At 48.0% G+C, this 15,475-nt stretch overlaps 1 protein-coding gene across 17 annotated transcripts in view; it reads left to right on the top strand.

The window, feature by feature from the left end:
- Positions 1-15,475, top strand: part of LOC5667093 (supervillin) — a 205,880-nt gene that overhangs the window by 166,004 nt on the left and 24,401 nt on the right. Inside the window, exon 1 of one of the 17 annotated variants that reach the window (XM_061642236.1) lies at positions 9,894-9,976. The exons of the other annotated variants lie outside the window; for them this stretch is intronic. The gene's annotated coding sequence lies outside the window, so the exon portion shown is untranslated. Of the gene's footprint in view, positions 1-9,893; positions 9,977-15,475 lie in introns of those variants that run through there. 17 annotated transcript variants of the gene reach the window in all.

Below are 15,475 nucleotides of genomic sequence, written 5' to 3'. Positions count from 1 at the left end.
CACGAAATTCACCCTCCGAAATTCACTGAACAACACATTAAAGCGCACAACTACACAAAGATCTCTCACAATCGAATTTTCCGGTCTAGTCGCGTTGCGAAGGGACGAACAACCTCTCTCTCTGTCTGTCTTCCTCTCTGTGCGTGGTACGTTGGTGGAATATTTTAAGAAATATTTAACTATTTGCCAGACACAGAGCAGAGCGCGACACGACACACCACGCTCTGTTTTTTGTTTAAATCTTCGCCTCATCGGGTTTGTTGTTTGGGTTTTGGGTTGTTGGCGAAAGACCGGAAACCGGCGTGACAACAGTCCCCGGGACGAGATAGCGCGAACCATTTTCTTCCTGCACGCGCCATTTGGGTAGGTGTGGAAGATGGAAAGCGCAACCGAAAAAGGGATGTTTTGTCTGTAGCGTGGGTTTGTGTGCGTGTGTGTGTTTGGTTGCACTGCACGAATTTTCAAACAATTCAACCCCGCTTGACAGAAGGGAATTGGGTTGAGTGCAAGGGAACATTTTCCAGTTCCCGGTTTGAAGCGTTTCCAGCAATGGCAGTCGGCCCCTGGATGTAGACACCCATAGACGAGGCGAGCCCCCTCAGTGTGATGTCGTTTACAGTCCAACTTCATACACACACAGCAGTCATTGTCGTTCGGCTTCTACCGTCCAGCCATTGTTTTTGCTGTTCTGTCGTAGTTCTCGATGGAAAAGTCACGTAGAAAGATAAACTCTGGTACAAAAAAGGCCCCCAGAGCGGACACAACTCCACGCAGCAGCAGCAGCAGCAATGTACAGTGATTGTCGTCCTTTTGGGGGTTTGGCGCCGCTGTTGTCGATGTGCGGAAAAGGCGTGTGTAGCGCGCTCTGATGGGGGTAAAGGTATTATGATATTATCTTCATTACCGTTCATCAAGCTTTGACTGATCCGGCCCGGCTTGTGTCCGCTAATCAAGGAAAAAGCATTTCCAGAGATATGCGTAAACGGAAAAGGGTCCCCTGGTTCGTTTTTTTAGGCCTAGCACGGCAACTCCACAATGGTTTGGTCCTGGAATGTGGGAGGGAATGGGAAGGATTCGTTTGAAAATTGGATACCGAAATTAGTGCGTTTTGGGGTGAAGGGTTTGGTGGAGTTCACACATTCCGTAAATGAGTTTTTCATGGTTGCTGCGCCATTCATTGAGGACTTTAGCAAGCGAATGTTGGTAAGGCCTATAAAATCCGTTCGTATTAGCAGTCGAATTATCGAATCGGGGGAAATAGACTCCGGACCGAGGGTGTGCTCTCTGCAGTCAATAAACGGTGAAAAATTTCATGGCCAAAATCCCACAGTTACTTCGAATCACTAATCTCTGCAGTACGCTCTACCACATTACGTCTCAGTACGCTGCAATTGCAACTCGTCACAGTATTGGGTGTGAAAACATTCCTTTCCCTGATCGAAATGTCACCGAAACTGAACCGAAAACGGCGTGCATTAGGCTTTAAGCGAAAATAGTTTGTGCAGAGCCAGAAGTTGAAGCAGACGAGAAGTAGTAGAACTGTCTCGTCGTGCAGTGTGTCGTGTCGATGCTGCTGTGCTTCTTGCGAAAAGAATGTTTGGCAGCGGTTCAACGGCAGCAACAGAAGCGAATTTGTTGCAGCCCCGGTTGGGCGGATTATTTTAAGCTCAGATGCTCTCGCCGGGCCTCACTTTCTGCGTGCGAGATTGTATGCTAAACTAGATCGCAAACGATTGAACTCGATCGAGAAATTTCGGTGTGCGTCTTCGAGGTTTGCTTCATTAGCTGCGGAGGGGGATATCTTAATGGTGCTCTGCACAAAAAAAAGCATCACATCCGGTGCTTCTGCTGTAGAAAAAAACCGTTCACTTGCCACTTGCTACAAAAGATATGGACAAATGGCGCATCCCACAAAACCACAGGATGTCCACAAACGACTACGACGACGACGAGTGTACATTTATGGGGGGAAGATCTGCAAGAACATGGTGCTGCCTGATTTGGAACCGGTTCCAAACCACCAACGCTACCACACACCGGTGCAGGTTGTTGTCTGGCCACACGGTGGGCTCTCGCCCGAAAATGGCAAACCTGTTTCATCGATGGTGTTTTATATGTTTTCAAATCCCTCACCGTCCGTTAGCGCGAGGTTTGGACGCTGGCCCGTGGGCCTCCGGTTAGCCTCTAACCTGCTGGTGCAAAATTCCACGCTATACCCCTGCGGCCAGTGGCCAGACTGGCGAGACCCAGGCAATGCTGGAAACCAGTTTTGGATGAGTAAGCGAAACCGCGAGCGACACAGACACAGATTTAGGGAGTGGAGAGCGCAGAAGTTGCGCAAAACACTAAGTGCAGCAGCAGCAGCGCCAGCGTGGTTGGATTTGTTGTTGCGCCCGTGGTGGGTTGATCTGGAGGAGGAGGCGGTCTGGCTAGTCTTGGTCGTAGGCAATAATAGAACGTACCGTGGGCAGCCGTCTTACGATCGATCCCAAGTCTCTCGGTAGACCAAGCGCCGAAAAAACTGAACCAGTCAAAGGCACAGTCACATAATCGCCTTTCCCACAACAACTTGGTGGCCGACGTTACGCAGTCTGGAGGGATTCGACAACTTCTCAACCCTCTCAGTACAACCATGCGATGCAGACATTAAGGGGTGCCGGCTTATACCCTGCAAATACCTCGTGTTTTTACACTGAAGGTAACATGTGTACGGCGCTGTGTATCGCCATGCTACGTTAGATTGAAAGGCTAGCCGATGGTGGTTAATACGCTTAATTTAAAATTCATAAAACTTAATTAGCGTTTCCTAAGGCTTGCACGGGGCATGATGTTTCGAGACAGATTGGGGGAAGCTGAGCAATTTATTGCATTTTCGCAGGCATTATTATGTGTGGAGGCTTAGTTTTAGTTGTTTGCAATAGTAACTTCAAGGTTTTCTTTAGTGGAGCAGTGGAACGTTCCTTTTGTGACGCTCTTCGTTGAGAGTAAAAGTTGAATTATAGTGCGTATGTACTTCGGAGGTCGTCCAACAAAAAAGGGGTTGTAAGTTTTAAGCTAAAATCCTAAGAAGCACGTTCTTGTGATTACATCTTCAAAATCATGATCTGCGTATTGCTAAGCACGTAATTGTATTCCGATTAGCCTTTCCAAAACCAGTCGTAATTCTGTCGATGGAAAATCATTTACCGCATTCTCTATATGCACACCCAACAAACAAATTCTAGCACGTACAACGACCACCTTCGAGATCTTTATCCACACCCGTGTTAGCTAGCAATTTTCATCTCCGCCAAGTCAGCACAACAACTATCGTCAATATCTACATCGTCATCATCATCGACACCATCACACAGAGAGCCACTTCGTGACCGAATGATATGCCACAAATGAATATTACCGCTTTGGAAGCACACATGCATGCCCACACACACACAGTAAACGAACGAAACGGTTTTGTGTGATAATGTGCATAATCCCAACCGTCTTCCTCGTCGATGGTTACTGACAACTGGGAAAGGGGATGTAATGATTTCTACGATAAAATACCATTCTAATGGGCCTCTGACTGTGCAGGGCAGCGTACAATAGAAAGCGTGGAATATTGAATTCGAATGCATGCTAATCGGGTGGATGGTCACATTTCCCACTTTTCCTCTTCTCCGACGTCGTCAGGATCGTCTAAATTTCTCTCCCGCAAGCGTTTAAGTATTCCAAAGTCGTGCCGACACGAGCACGAGCGCGGGGATGGGATCGAAGTATAACCGTTTGGGACGAGGTGTCGGTGAAAATATATAATACCCAGGTGAGCTTCTCTCCTGATACTCCTTTGAGAGGAATAAAACCTTGTTCTGGTACTTCCAATAGAACCGTCAGCAATGTCTTCTGATCCGATTGTGAGTCTGCGTGTGTGTGTGTGTGTGTGTGTGTCTGTGGGTTGTCGGTACGCCAGAGTCAAATTCTTCGGCGGTTTCGGCTTGATTACCGTCATAATTCATGTCTGGCTGGCGTCTCGTGAGAGTGAGAGACTACAAAGACCGAATAATAAAAGGAATCCATTCCATCTCGCCAAGTGCGCACCGTGACCGTGGACCGGATTCCGGGTTGTGCCATTGTGTGGCTGGATTGGATTGGAAATGAACGCAGGTGGGCAATGAGGCAAGATCATGCCACACAGCTATTGTTCCTGTTGGAGTTTGAGTATTTATTTGTAAGCACCAGTGTACCTACTACTGCCTTTGACTAGACGAATTCTTTCAGACGGGACCTTAAAGTGAGGGCGAGCAATAGAGTGTTGGAGAGTTGTGAGTGGAGTGAGCAATATCTTTTCGTTGACTTTCAAATTCAAGAATCGGATCGAACGGTGGCGCTCTCAAGCATGAATTCCCATTTGCATAGTGCACCAGGCACAAGCCATTCGTTTCGTAGGTTCAGCACACCTGCTCCTCGGTTGTGCACAAAACATGGCGACGAACGTCAAAGATAGGAGGGTGCAGCAGAAGTAGCACCGCCAGTAGCACAATGAATGAGTGCGACGTGTTCTGTTAGACGAGGCGGCAGTGGCGGTGGTGAGCAGAGCAACGTCGAAGATTTTCCGCACCGACTGGTTTGCGCGCTACTGCTAGACGCGCGAAGCGCACATTCTGGTTGCTCACGGAACCGTGAAGGTAGAAGAAATATTTGCACCTTCAATTTCCTGGTTTCAGCGGGTAGAAAGGAGAGAGAGAGAGAAGTATTTCGAAAGGCGCAATTGTAACAACTTTCCAGATATAAAAAGGTGGTTGGTTGTTATTTCTTGTGGCGGTGGGTTCTTGGGATTTTTGCGATCTTAGATGGATGTCGTTAAATCTCCGTTCAACAATTTGTTTGGATCGATGTTTCTTTTTCATTGGTCTCTTGAGGCACTGTTTGGTGGTTTTTCTTTGCAAAAAGAAGTGAACGTTGGTATATGTGGTGGGGAGCACTGAATGTCGCAAAAGTGGATTAATTAGTGGAATTGAGCTCGGTAGCGCAGGAATAGTGGTGAAGAGTCAAGACTCTTGTACATAACCCTAATTTACTCCCCCTGGCCGATGCGGTTTGGAAGGAGAACTCGATTGGTTGCATCAATTGAACGTTGTTAGGAAAGAAGTTGAACGTCGTCTGCTCGTAGTGTCGTAGTTGCAATAAGTTGTGTTCTGCCTGTCGAACGAAAAAGGTCGGCGATGGCATAAGATCGATATGGAGTAACAGACAATCGCAGGAACGCGCGGCCCCGCAACTAATTGCTATCGACAGTGGCCCTTAATTGAAGACGTCTGTTCTTCTCGATTTCTTTCCATTAATACCCGATCAGCAGTAGTGTGTGATGTCACTGAGCGAGTGTGTGTGGCTCATCAGTGGCGAATGCATCCTTCACTTTCCTTCCGATCCGTACGAGATCCGGTTTCAATGTCTCTAATCAGCAAAGGGCTAGAGCTAAGAAGCGAGAGACAGAGAGAGAAAGAGAGAGAGACGCATGCTTGCACTTGTGGAAGGGAACACACAAGGGCATACGTAGTGGCCCCAGCTGTGTATCGGCATTTGTTGCAGCTGTGTTCTGTGAACCCAGACGACGGATGGGGAACGATAGAAACGAGTTTTCTTGGCTCGATTCTAACTTTCCACATAACAGTGGGAGGGGATCCCCTTTGGGGGGAGAGAAGGGTTTGATGGTTCCGTACCGTTCTCGAGTCATGCTGATGGAATTTAATGCCGTGGGAATTAAAAGGAAAAAAAGACGGACCTAACGTACCGTGAGCGGTGTGGAAGCGGGAATTAGTCGCTGTGTGTATTGCCTGTCAAATACCTCCGGCTCTAGTTGAGTTTCCGTTTTCCACATCGCACAACAGCTCACGTTTCTTCGTTGTGTATCGTTTGTTTCTCCTCTTCTTCTTCTTCATGATGATTGACAAAACCTGAATCGTATCGGGCTGGAATCATCTTTATACTTGTCATGAAACAGTTAAATTTTGATTGGTTTGGAACTGCACGGAAGTTGGCACGTCGTAATACATCACCAACCAAGTATAAAAAGAGAGAGAGAGAGAAAGGGAGAGCATCGATTGATTCCTCCCAGCAAAGTGCGTGTGTTTTGTAAATTGAATCGAATCAAACGACACACACACAACTCACCGTAACATGATCCCGGGCTCAAGTTACAGCAGCAGCAACAGCAGCACCAGCGACGGAACGCATTCCAAAAAGATTAAAAAACACACGCAATCAATATGCTGAATGGAGGATGGGGGAGAGTGCGCTGGATCAATTTCTTGTGGCGGATATGCTCGCGGGATGTGTATGTCTATCTTCACACTTAATCTTACCCCAAGGCCAACTGGCGCAATCGCTTACAGGCAGCTCCCCACATAAGCAGCATAAGAGCTCTTCCTTATGCTTTAGGTTCTCCCGTTTTCGGCCCGTCGTTGTGTGTGATGTAACTTGAACGGGTTTTTTTTTCTTCTTCTGTGCGTGTCTGGAGATTGGAGCACCGAGTTGGATCGTTGGATCATTGGGAGGATCGCGGAAGAGGCCAAATGTATCTGTAACAGATGTGCTCGTTGCAGTGAACCACATCTATCACAATTGGTTCGATTTTTGAGTGGAAACAGTTTGATCGAAACCAGACGCGTTTGGCGGTTGTGTAATGGGGATGATTATGCACGAAGATATCTTGTAAGAACTCCTCCAATTTCGTGTGTTTGATTGAGTGAGTGGGTGAACAAACGAGGAATCTCCGTTGTGTTATGTCAGATGTCAGACGGTTCAGAGTGAAACCATTCCTGAATAATAAACGAACGAGCTATCAGTACTTTAGTATTATAGCTCGTTAAAATGGGTTTGATTTACCTCACTCGTGTCTGCACTGTGACATGCATTTAGGAAACCATTTTGGAGAAATTGATCCCCATCCGCGCGCGATCCACACACGTCGGAAGAGCGACCCTTGTCTGAGATCTTGTCGGGCGGAATTAAATGAAAGTCTTTTACACTCTACGAGCCGGACGGCGACGATGGCGAGGCCATTTTTGTGGTCGCTGAAAGTGAAATTTGGCTATTTGCAAATTGTTGTTACCCCATTCACGCGCGTGAGTGTTGTGTGTGTGTGTGTTGGCGTTGGTGTCATGTTACCTCCCAATTTCCCCTTTTTTTTTGCTGCACCTCCTCTGTCCGATCTCATCCGAGCCGCGACTGCGTTGGTGATAATGTTTCTCGTTGTTAGCGGGTCTTCTCTTGCGTACTGTTTGCGTCATTTTTTGCTGCTGTTTTTTTGTGTGCAAAACATTACGATATGATGAACGCGGACAACTGGTAGACAAGAGAGAGAGAGAGAGAGAGAGCAGCGGATGTGCGTTTATCAAACAACCCGACGGCGGGATTGATCACCACCACACCAAACAAGAGAGGGCAATGTACGTACCTGGTTTGGAACACACTCTGATCCTCGCCAGGGTTACATCACCTGGCGTATGGGTGGTCTGCACTTGCACTTTTCTACTTGCACACGCAGCTGATGTGGTGGCTGATTAGCCAGACTAACGAGCTTTTCGCGTGGTGAAGCAACGTGAACGCTTGGACACAGACAGTGGACTGCAAGGAAGCGATTTTACAATCCCATTAAATCCGGGCATTAGGCATTAGGAAGCAAAGCATTCGGAAAATGTGCTCAAAAATGTACACGAATGGGTCACTTTTGTGGTGATAGATATGGAAAGCTTCACGTTTGTTATGTATTCATCGAGAGCGAGAGAGTGAGATATTTTTGGAACATTGAGCCTGGTGATAATCAATCTGCTGTTTGTGTTATTTCTTGGTAGTTCTCGCACTGTGCGCCAAAGAAGCCGCCACTCGTCATCGATTGAAGCTGCTAATGATATTACCTGTTCGGTGTAATTACAAGTCGTAAAACTTCCCTCTTGGGGGGTTTATACAGTCTCTTGAAAACAAAAACCGTATCGAACGTAGAAGCTTCCGCCGCAAACGATGCCTTTCCGTTTGAAGTCTTCAAGATTACGGCGTCTTGTTTGCAATTTCCTTGCTTAGCGCATTAATCCCCCGCAAGTATCATCATCCACATTAGAGATGAAGTAATTTGCGCAGGAATGGAATTCATTGCGCAAGCTCTCGGTGCGTTTTGTTGGGTTTTAAAAATAAAAGTTCTCCAATGTCTGAATGTAATTAGCGTGGTGCGAACTTTGTATGATGTGTCTTCAGGTCCATAGCCATACTTGGAGCATCCAAACAATGCACATGCACGCTGAGGAGGGCTGGTTTTGGGCTGTTCGTTTATCACCCACTTATCACGGTCCATTATCAACCTCCCCGGCACGGCCTCACCTCACACAAAGCCGTTAACAGTGTTTAATTAAACTTTATCGTTTGCTCTGCGCGCTCCCGCATCATCCTCCACAACCAAGGAGAGAAGCGTTTGCGTTTGCCCCGGGGGCGATAAAAAGAAAGATAAATTGGCCCCCGTTTTAGTCATCGCCCGGGTGGTGATGGGGGAGCATAACTTTGACCATTCCGTCACTGATGTTGATGGGATGGGGGTAACGGGTGTTAGAATTTGGTGCAGCCATTTGCAGAAGGCAAAATCCTGAAAAGGAGACCGTCCGAAGAACCGTATCTTCCAAGAGCTTAAAATGTCATAATTTATTGACACGACCCGACCCTGACTATGCATCCATCCTTCTGATAGCGGTTAAGGCTTCTCTCATAACCTCGCCATATTGTCTCAAGCGCCGTGTGTATCATAAAAGTAACCACGGAAGGAAAGGAACATGGTTCAAGTCGGGCAAAAACCTCTCCGGAAGCGGGCAATAATTCTCCACCGTAATCATGATCTTGCGGATAGCTTGCCGTCGAGACGATTGCACCCCTGTCTCTCTTTGGGTCTAAAAACGTATCGAACCTCGAGTGTCCCAAAAATGGAGACTTGAGACTGATTTATGGCATGTACTTGGAGCGTGTGTAGCGGATCGCTTTGGAGCGAGAGCGAGCACACGGGGACTCTCTTTAGCGAATTAACATGCAAATTGTCCAGTTTCTTTACGGCCCTCGTGCTGCATGTGTGTTCCGTTTTGGCCAAATACAGTAATTGAAGCTTGATCAAAACCAATAAAATGAAACCAACCAACCAAAATGGTACTCTGCTCTTCGTAGTATGCAGCCCCTTGTACCTGCTCCGGAAGGGAAAATGCACACCATTCCGTGTAAATCCAATGCTCTTCCCTCCAGTGACCCACCCCGGCTCGAAGCCAGCCGTTTGGTCGATAATACCTTTTGCCTTTTTGCACACCCCGACCCCTCGACGACACTCCCCATCAATGTTCTTCTGGAATGTGAAACTTTGCCTTCACAGAAGGCAGCTTTCCGGTCGGGTTTCTTGCACGGGAAAGAGGGTGGCTTTGTTTCAAAACTGGATTTTCCGGTAGATTTTCCACCAGTGCCACACCAGCCCCAGCCACCATCGTGTGTCGCAGGTTCACGTGTGTCGGCCGGCGGTTTCAAGCGGAAGATTTATGTGAGCACCGGCTAAAAAGGGGTTTATCCCACGTGTTTCTATTTTCGCGCTTTCGCAGTACACGGAGCCGGCTTCCCCGTTGAGTCACGCGGCGGATGTTCTCGTTGCCGTGCAATCATTTGAATCCTTTAGAGTGCATTTTCCTACCTATGTTAGAGAAGGTACGAGATATCGAAGGGATTGTTGTTTTTGAAGTCAATATTGGGACACGTTTTTGCAGAACGAAAACACCGCTATAAAAACCTCGTGCAATCATAAACAAATATCATTGAACTCCCGTGTGTGTATTCGCCATGATAATGTTTACTAATGTTGTTTTCCTTTTCTTTCTCTCGCTCTCTCTCTGTCTTTGTAGGTAAGTGTTGTTTTCGTCCTGCTGTTTACTGCTGGGTTGAAGGATATTGAATTCCGGGAAGAGTTTACTTACTCGTGAGGAAGGTAAGAGACGACAACACCGTTCGATACTTTACCGCACCTTGTACGGTGTTTAAGTCCACATAAGGCAAAGCTTGCGTCCTTGCGGCGAGTCGCAGATAACCCTCGAAGTTCGAAGGCACCTCTTCCTTCACCTCACCTCGCTTACCTCACTGGCGCCGGATGATCGTTCCATTGCCCGAGTCCACAGTAAAACATCTCCACTCCGCTACACAGCTTCGCATATGATGACCTCCAGCTCTCAAGCATGAGCAGCAGCCGGCGTCGTAGCGAGAGTGTGTTGAAAATTGATCGAATAAAATGTTCTGCCATATATGGGCTTGGCTTCTGCTAGCTCAGGACGGGGGACGCTGGCAGCTGGAGAACCAAGAGCCGCTGATCTCCTGTGTGAGTTCAGACCAAACAGTGCTCCGAGGCAAAAACACGACCACCATAAAGGTGTTGTTGTTGTTGTTGTTTGTCGCTGTTCAATGCAAATCAACCCTCACCCCAAGCTGGAAGCTCTTCTTGCTCATGCTTCTCACCTACACCATGCGCTTTGGTATTTTGGATGGAAGGTTATCCGAAATGTGCACTCAAGCGCCCACGGTTTGAATGCTGTTTGGAGTAGCGGGTGTGTGTGTGTTTTTTTGTTTACCGGACGTCTAAATACCAATGTGTCAGAAGTACACGAGTCGTGTGTGCATGTGTGTATGTTTGCGGGCCATGGTACATACCCCTTGACTGCACTGTTGACATAATTCGCAATGAGCATACAATAGACGGAGGGGGCAGTTCTGGTTTGCATGTACCTCACTGTTGACCGCAGCACAACACATCGGAACATGTTCATTGCGACACGCACTCGAGTGACATTCTAGCGAGAAGGAGGGAGGCGAATTCATTACCCAAACACAACGAAATGCTGTTTAAATTAACATGCTCCACGTCAAGATGCATCATGAACTGATGGTAAATATTGAGCTACCAAACATGTTTGGGGTAGGAGAAGTCCAGCCAAGCCAGGTTTCGTGTGTACAAATGAAACAGTCGGTCGTGTGTGTATGAATCGAGCGCGCGCAGTACGTGCGCCCATGCGTAGCGCTTTTGGTTGTTTTATGTTTATTAAGTCGTGTGCGCACGATGTAATAAATACAGATCACTAATCACCTTACCACATTAGACCTACAGCATAAATAGTTAAACAAAAATGGGGCGGTTGCGAGACCTCACTCTATCCTATCGCCCGATTCAGGTGATGGTCGTTTCCAGGGGTAAAGGTGCGTCGTGTAGCGTGGTGTTGGCAATCGCCGTGCTTGCCGTCGGTGGTGGTGCAGTTGTTGGTATTGCTGTTGTTGTTTTTGTTGTTGCTATCCGCGTGTTGGATAACGTCGGTGGGACTGGAGATAGCGTTGTTGTTGGTTGCTCGGTAGACAGCGTACTACTGGTTGCCGGTGCTGTTGGTGGTGATGTGACGATTGGCGATGTTTTGTCTGCGAAAGTCACGTCGGCAGTTGTCACTGTAGTGCTTGGCGGTGTCGTCGTCACTGTCACCGTCGTGGTTGGCGGTGGTGTGGTGGTAGTGGTTGTGGTGGACGTGGTCGTCGTCGCCGCCGTTGAGGACGTACTTGAAGCAGATGAGGATACCATTCTCGGCTCGGTTGTTTCGATTCCGGGCGTTACATCCGTCGTCGTTTTACGTGCTCGAGATGGCTTGGCAGTGGTTGTTGTCGTCGTTGTTGTTGCTGTGGTTGTTACTGTTGTCATACCAACAGTCGACAGTGATTCCGTTACTGCTACAGTGAGAGCGGGCGTTGTAATGGGTGTTGTTTCCTTCGATGTTTCGGTTGAAGTTGATCTACTCGAGTGCGATTTGGAGCGGCTTTTTCTTTTGCGATCCTTTTCCCGCCGAGAGGATCGGTTCGGTTTTGGGGTTATCACAACGGGCGGATCGGTTGCTTGTTCAAGTTCTCCCTTTAGCGCACAGGGGGTGTTCAGAATTTCCACCTCCTCCTCCACCTCCTTGGTCGTGGTCGTTGTTGGCGTCGTTCCCGGTGTAATGTGTCCCTCGGAACCATTCGGGATGACAACAACGTGGGCAACTAAATTGGAAGCTTGATGTTCCGGCTCATCCATGGAAGCGTACATGGGTGCCATGGTGGATGGAGATCCCATCAATGTCGGCACTACACTGTCAACTGTCATGGGTTGATAGGGAGTCATTTGTGGATCAGCCTGAACTATTGGATAATTGTTCTGAGCAACGCTTAAAACTTCTGGAGGTTGTTGATATACCGTTGGTTGTTCGTATCCCGTAGGCTGTTGATATGCTGTAGGTTGTTGATATCCTATTGGCTGTTGATATTGATCAGATGACGGATATGAGACGGATCGTCCCATTGGAGGATAAGTGGGACCAGAACTGCAAGGTGCAGGCGTCATATCAGGAGTTTGATAACATTTGTTCTGAACTTCGCTGAAGGTTTGTCCTTGGGGACAACATTTCTTCGGACAGTCGTGTAGGCCTCTGAAAAGTAAAATCCAGAATTGAATTTCCACTACTAGGAACATTGACTCTACTGTACTTACATGCCCTCCTCACACGCATAATAGCACTCAGGTTCCACCGGATCCGTCAGATAGCCAGTGTACGGACATACGATGGTTTCAATCTCCTCCTCCAGCTCTTCCTCGCTACAATCCAGCTCGGGGTACAGTATGGACACCAGCGCTCGTAGCATTGGGTACCGTCCGAATCCAGCACGTCCCCCGTAGTCATCTTCGTCCACGCTGAACAGTCCCATACCACCCAGCTGGTGGTGCTGTGCGTAATCTGCCTTCCGCCGCATAGACTCCACATCGTTGTAGGTGAGCCATTTTTTGGTGATGCCCTTGGTCAGCATGCCGTACGGGACGTGTCGCATATCGTCCCAGGACGTGCGGAAAGACTCACGCGTGATCAGCTCCGTCGCGGACAGGTAGCTTAGGCGCATCACCGTTCTCAGCTTAGTCGTGGTGATGGTGTCGTTCTTGCAAATCTTGGAGATGTACAGATACGCGTAGCACGATCCCATGATAACCATCTTCCGGGGATTAAGACCCGCCTCGATGTAGGACATCACACTGTAGTTCTACGAAGGGGAGGAGTGTGCATACATTAGTGGATTAGTCTTAAGGTTCTTGTATTGAACCTTACGTTCTCGTACTTACGATGTTTAATCGATCCCGCGGCCCTTGCCCGTACAGCGGAGAGATGTGTGTCGGAGATGTTGGATTGTGGTAATCTCCGGTCAGCAGATTGACAAAATCAACCACCTCATTGATACGCGGCACATCGTAGCTGATCTCAATGTCCTTCGGATCAACACCAACCGTTAGCGAAAGTGTTATCCCGCACGCATTGGTTCTCAGGTAGAGATCACGCAAGAACACGATCAAATTCGTGCGATCCGATTCCGCCCCACCGAACTGGGCAGGATAGAACCACGCAATGTCCAGTCCGCCCAGCTTATGTTTAATCGTGAACGAGATCAACTCATCCGACAATGCAAAGCGACTTTCGCTGGTTTTGAGCGCCTTCGAAAAGTGGGACGACTTTTGTGCTACCCCACCGATCGATATGATGAACTTCGCCTCGTCTCCAACATCGCTGAAGTGTTGCTTTAGCTTGCAGAAACGGTTCAACGAACGGCTGGACGTTTGCAGCAGCTCCAGACTGCCATCCTTCCCCACTCCGATCAGATCGATCAGCACGATGTGCGAGCATAGGCCCGTCCGCAGGCTGTCGTAGTCATAGTGCTCGTTCGAGGCGGTAATAAAGCAAACGATCATGGGCAGCTGCACACCGTTCGACTGGCTTTCGCAGGGGAAAGAATGCACTACTCGCACCACACCGCACGCCAGCAACAACACCGTGACCAGACAGCTGGCGGTGCACAGAGCTGTCCGCCATGGAGCGCTCATCACGCTTAGAAACACTTGTACTGCAGAAAGTCTTAATGTCCGTGGCCAGCCACTGTTAGCTTCACTTAAGGCCGTGGGGTTTTGTTCACTCACTCGCGGGGCAGAACAAACGAGTTCACAATCACGACACTTCTATAACGTGACCGCCAGGTGTCTGGCTAGCAATTGGTCGCGGTTTCGTAACCTGCGCGTACTTTTATACGACAGTGATTAGAACCTTGACGACGGGGTCAGCACGGTCTAGAGCGGTTTTGTGCCTGATGCAAATGCCGCCGTCCCGTTTGGCACATGTCCAACTGGACATTCTTTGCTAGAAAGGCTCGACTCGCTCGAGCTTATCGGGCTCGGTAACTCTTGTCAGAGCCCATCCAGCGAGCGGGCGACCGTGGAGAACCATTCTGGAAGGGCCATAATCGCACGAGGCAATTGATAAGAGCGTCATGGCCTTTCGGCGGGACATGTTTTTGTGGCTTAAAAGGTGTACGATATTATTCGAAAGCTGACCCTTTTTGGTAGCCCCCGTCCCGGTGTGCCCTATCAGAAGGATAGACGAAATCTGGGTGACAGTTTTACCAACTGCTTTTCCTTTTTTGGAATTCCTGTTTTCTATCAAAATAGAAACAAAACATCGGAAAAGCTCTGAGGAGAAAGAAGTTTTGTGGTTTGCTGCCTGCTACCACCAGTGGAGTTTGTTTTCATTCACGGCCATTTCCCGCACCATTTGCGGACGCAATGATCACGTTTGCAGTTCTTTGAGTTTGTTTTTTAACAGAGGTCCGAAGAATTTGTACAGTTTTTATGTGATTTTTTGTTTCGTTTCACCTTTTTTGTAATGTTCTTGTGAAAGCAAATGGTTGATGAACTCCTCGTGCAGCAGGAATTTGAGTCGAACTCCGTTTCCAGTTGCTTCCAATTGCACACACGTGTGCGTGCGTGTGTTCCATCATCGACGATGTTGTAAGCGTCTCCGCGTGCGGCGCAGGGTCCCTACAAAGTGCAATCAGGCTAATGATGGATTTGTTTTCCTCACTCTTATCCCACAGCAGAAAACCGCAAAACGATCGATCAAGTGTGTACAGCAGCGTTAACCGCATCCCTCCGACAGCCCCTTTACTTTTTCGCCCCTTTGGCAGGTTGTAAAGGAAACACTCTGTTTTACTGTTGTGAGTGACACTAACGACGCTTCCTACTGCTGGTACTCTTATCAACAGCACTCTACAACTCCTGAGTTCGGTCCTTCAATCAGTTTTTTCTTCCACTTTCTATTGGGAAATTAATTGATCTGATGAGAAAGCAGTAACAACAAAAGCATGCCATTCATAAATCATAGAAAAAATGACAAGAATTGCATGGCGAGGAATGTGGATCATTGTCATTGTTATGAAGAAAAATTGACCAACCACGGTGGTTGCCAAACAAAGCCGTTCTATCAGTGTCCTTAACATGATGCTCTTTTCCTCAATAACTCCTTATTGGAATCGGGCGGATTGCTTTATCACGTCCTTAATGCTTGAATGCACTTTTCCCGGACATCGACGACGACGGTCCAATGGTATGATG

Source organism: Anopheles gambiae, chromosome 2, assembly GCF_943734735.2.
Source record: "Anopheles gambiae chromosome 2, idAnoGambNW_F1_1, whole genome shotgun sequence".
Taxonomy (NCBI): domain Eukaryota; kingdom Metazoa; phylum Arthropoda; class Insecta; order Diptera; family Culicidae; genus Anopheles; species Anopheles gambiae.
Note: the sequence above shows the minus strand (reverse complement) of the source record. Positions and strands in the feature narration are given on the sequence as shown.